We start from the raw sequence: 5,052 nt of genomic DNA, 5'->3' as shown, positions 1-5,052 counted from the left end.
AAGACTGTGCTAAGCTGAAGTAGGAGTTGGAACTTGAGAAGATTGAGAGTGAAAGGATTAAACGATTACTGTTGAGTTATACTACTTGTGATTATTTGATTGATATCCTACTGTTGCAGGTCTTGAGGCTTTCAAGAAGGAAAAGACTGAAGATACTGATACTGGTAAGAAACCAAGTGTCAAGTAACAGATGTCCGCCCCCAATCTTTGAAAGTTGTTCTCCCAGAAATCCAAATGAGGAACGTGTTAATAAGGCTCTCAACATCAAGTTAAAGTCTGAAATCATTGATGAATTACCAGACAATATTGATGTCACATTCACAGCGTCTGACACTGATCATGAGTCTGAGTTAGTAAAGAAAGTTGTCGATCAGGTGTTGGATATGAATGAAAGGTCAAAGTCGGAGTCTAAGTCAGATAGTTCGAGTTCGTATGAGAAAAGTCCGAGTTCGCCGGTCAAGAGGGTTTACAATAAGGAATTTTTACTATTAAAATCTAATTTGAATGATGAATCAATCAAAGTGGCTTATATTTTGAATGATTCAGACAAATTATATTCTGATAATGAATTTCCAATAAGAAGTGTTAAAACAGAAATGATTAAACAGGTTTTCAAATTAACAGAAATTAACATTTTTGAAATAAAAGATTTAAATCTTGAGGGAAAACCTAACAAATACACTTCTTCAAGAATTCAACAAAGAGTAAACAGGAAAATGGGTTACGGTTGTGGTTATGGTTTTCAAAAGAAACCAAACCATAATGGTAACTTCAAAAAGAAAGGTCTTGGTTTCATTTCACCAGAAAATTATAAAAATCAGAAAACTTATAAACTAAATACAGAATTTGTTGCAGGTGGAAGTTCAGAGGATGAACAGAAGAAACCTTTCTGGGATATTGCTAAAAGAGTTGATAGAAGAACCTGCTTCAAATGCCAAAAAGTTGGGCATATTGCTTGGAATTGTCCCAAGTCCAATTACAAAGAACATGGAGTTTATTCTAACTTTGATTCGAGAAGAAAATTTGTTGATAAGACAGTACTATCTTTGAAAAAGGATAAAATGTTTGAAAATTCTAGTTCTGAAAAAGATGAAAGTACAAAACAGTTTTACAAAAGAAAAGGGGATTTGAATAAGCAAAAACGGGTTCTTAAAACTGAGAGTAGTTTTGACAATGAATCTGATTCCATAAAATCAGAGGAGTCTTGGTTGAGAAAAAGATTGTGGATTCCGTTCTAGAGGTGAACGATGAGAATTTTCCTCCACTGTTAAAGGAAAATCTGAAGTCAAAAGTGGGAAAGGTTGAGATCTCAAATCAATTCTTCGCTGATAAGGGAGAATTTGATGTTGAGAAGGCTTTCAACGGGAAAGTCAAACATATTTTCGGTAAGATGGTTGATAGGAAGGTAAAGGGTGCAAAAGAGTTTTACAAATCAAAATGTTGGTGGGAAAGATGTGTACCAAAATCACCCAAGGCTGGTCAGGCTTGGGTGGACATAATGTTTGATTAAAAACCTGACTTGCCGGAGCTCCCAAGTGGGTAATCGTGGAGCATGAATCGACATCATTCTTTGTATATGTTTGGTTGGTAATCTTATAAGTGGTACAGAGGTTTATTCTGTCAAAGTGATTAATCAAGGTCATTAATTTGAACTTGATGTAATCCTCATTCAAGTGATTAAAAACAAAGTGATGTGATGACCCCGATCCTACATGTGATAAAATAAACAAAACTAATTTTCCGGAAAAACCATTTTGATTAAAACAAACTTAAGTGTTTTGAAATCATAATGGGAAAATGGAAGGGGGAGTTCTGATTGTTTATGCCAAGAGGATGGCGATCTGAAGTGATTTGATATCAGTTGTCGCATTGTTTGTACAGTTTGTTTTCAAATTTCCTTTAAATGATTTTGCATTTTAGGGGGGAGTAAAATTTTTCTGAAAATCCAAAAACATTAGAAAATTTGAAAAAGCACAAAAACATGATAAAATTCAAAATGACTTTTGTTGTATAAAAGAGGAAATGATAGTACATCAGTGGACTATCACAGCATGCTAAAGAAATGGAAAGTCAAAAAGTGATAAACGGTCTCACTGATGATATGCCAGTAGGTTTTTGCACATTTAGTAGATTGTGACGAGATATAAACCTAAATTTAAACTTGCTTATATGGTGGGTAACATCTCTCGGATATATGGGTAACCCCCGAAATCTTGTTTGAAGGACCCCTCTTTCTGAGATACTAGGTCTTTATACTCAGTGATATCTGGGGTATTATCTCGGGACTTCTGATTTTGCGGAAGCAATGGCCTAGTCCCCGAATAATACTTTCCGCTTGCTTGAAATATATGTAACACCCCAGCCCGGTTCTGGGCTGACGTGTCACTATTACAGAATCAGATACAAAAGGGGCTTATTTTATTAATATCCAAACGAGTTTACAAAAGATTTATTCCTGATAATTTATTTCATACATTATTACACACTAAGTTTCCAACTTGTTTATTTTAGCTCTCTTCACACTTTCCCGCCATCCCTGCTAACCTGTAGAAGAGAAAAAAAAATGCGAAGGAGCAAAATGCCACGAGCGGATAACGATAGCGATGAATAATGAAAATGAAAGAATAGATAATAATGCAATTGTAACTACATGATAGAATTCAATAACTTTACTATGTTATAAGAAATACCCATCGAACCCGGTATATATATATAATAAACAGAACAGGCGGAACAGGCTAGCTACTCCTGAACCGATGTGTGATGGCGTATGGGTATCATACAACCATCCACCAGAAATAATAGTAACCTAGGATCGACCCATACGCCTCGAAAAATATAGCCGGCACTCCTTAGAGTTCAGAACAGGCGAGACACTGTGATTTAGGCTCACCGTCACAGTCGGTGCCACGCCATTGATGCCGCAATGACATGCTTGCGGTCACCCCCACAAGTAGGGGCGTGCTCGGGTATCAGAGTACAGAGGGTAAACATATAATATTTTTATATTTCTCCATAATCCAGTATAACAGGTCAGACATATTATCAGTAGGATGCGATAATGAGTACAATTTAATAAAGATAATATCGCATGTAATAGGGTTCCAAAGTTGTGTTCAGAATCAGAAAGGATTAGACAAGTAAATGCAATGGATATTAATCAAACAGGTACAACTTAATTAAATCGTAATACGAAGCTTGAAATGAAGATTAACGAACAAAGTTAAAAACCCATACTATACAAATAGTAAAGGAAGGAATCCGCACCTTTAATGATGGTTCAAAATTATGTTTAACTGGTCCACACTGGGTTGTAACTTCTGTAGAGATAATTATTCAATTTTAATATGTATATTGATTCATCTACTTAATTTATTATTTAGTAACATATTTAAATAATAACATCAAATTTATTATTATCAAAACTTACGAGACAATAATTAATATATATAACTTCCAAATATAATGAATTATAGTTATTATATAACTTTCTGTAATACAATTAAATATTTGTAAAATTTGTTTAAAAGAATTTATTCTTCAACAATATACATAATAATATTATATTTATTATTATTATTATGTGTTGACTGATAATAAAATATAAACTTATTAATATTTAATAAAAATATATAGTGGCTGAACATAGAAAGCGTTTATTATTATTAGTCATAAAAAGTTATATAACTATTTTACAAAGGTTTTGAAGATTCATTTACTATTAGTAATATTTTTCATTGGACAAAGTTAATATCTTAAGTATCTCGTATTATAATTCCTACTAATATTTCAACTTTTAGAATCCACTAATTACGCTCTTTTATATTAAACAAAATAACTAAATTTGATCTTTCAAAAATATTTTAAATGGTTTTATAAAATGTTAAAGCCTTCTTAATCAAACTTATATCTCTATAATATAATTTTAAAGAAGCTAGTAAATATAAACAACTTGACTTAAAGTGAATGTGACATAACTTAAAAAAATTAATATAATAATATATAATACATATACATAGACATACACTTTAGTGTCATATTGATAACTGAAAGCTTTGACTTTGCAACTTTCATGATAAAAATAATAATAAACATTACTATAATTCATCTTTTTCATGAAAGGAAACAAGTTCTTCTTTTCTTGTTCTTCTTTTTAGTTTATTGATTAAGTTGTAAGAATAACAAACAGACATGAATAAAGATATATGGGTTCATGTATATACCCGAAACCTGAGACGAACAAAAGGGTCAGAATATAACGAAGGTTTGCCGAAAAACAAACAAGGTGACCGGAAATTTGTTTGAGTTGGCGGAAGGTGTGAGAACTGAAGCTTTCGGGTACCGTTTTTATAACTATGTTTCCTTGGGGAATAAGGTAGTCAACAAGGAATAGATAAGGCAGTCAACTTCCTTGGTCCCAAAGATAGTCAATTCCTTTGTAAAGAAGGTGGTCAAATATGGACAGATGTAAAATTTTGGAACACATATAATTTTCTAAACTACACGTCCTCCTTATTTACTTTTACTCAATATTATCCTCAAAATATTCACCTATTTTTTACTTTTTCCTTTTTAAACATGTTTAACATTTTTATTATTAATGAGTTACTGTTATTTTTAAAACTTCATTTAGTTATCTTTTAAAAAAATTTAAATTTTCAATTGAACGTCATTCGCTTTTCTTATTATTTATTTATTTTATTAAATTCAGTACTTATTTAATCAAGTAATACCTATATATATATATATATACATACATACTAAATATTTAATTCAATATTTTTACTTTTTTTGTAGGGTATTTCATTTATACTCCCCTTAAAATAAATTTCGTCCTCGAAATTTGAAAGTATTTCTAACAAACGAATCTAACTATAAGGAGTAGTAAAAACATAAGTTTCATGTTTAACAATAAAACAAGAAAAGCTAATAGCGTGATAGAATTACGAAATACTAACTGTTAAACAAGTTTGGATGTTGAGAGCGGATTGACTCCTCGGTTTCCCACGTCGCTTCTTGCTCAGAGTGATTTTTCCATAGAACTTTAACGAA

The 5,052-nt window shown here is 31.7% G+C and overlaps 1 long non-coding RNA gene across 1 annotated transcript; it reads right to left on the bottom strand.

Moving 5' to 3' along the window:
* Positions 1 to 2,401: 2,401 nt before the first annotated feature.
* Positions 2,402 to 4,406, bottom strand: LOC118487206. Its single transcript, XR_004880778.1, has 3 exons — positions 4,224 to 4,406; positions 3,268 to 3,320; positions 2,402 to 2,544 (listed from the first exon to the last, which is right to left on the bottom strand). It is a non-coding gene; the product is annotated as an uncharacterized LOC118487206 (long non-coding RNA).
* Positions 4,407 to 5,052: the final 646 nt, after the last annotated feature.

The sequence above is a fragment of the Helianthus annuus genome, chromosome 2, assembly GCF_002127325.2.
Source record: "Helianthus annuus cultivar XRQ/B chromosome 2, HanXRQr2.0-SUNRISE, whole genome shotgun sequence".
NCBI lineage: Eukaryota > Viridiplantae > Streptophyta > Magnoliopsida > Asterales > Asteraceae > Helianthus > Helianthus annuus.
The sequence above is the reverse complement of the archived record's forward strand: the minus strand, read 5'-3'. Positions and strand labels throughout refer to the sequence as shown.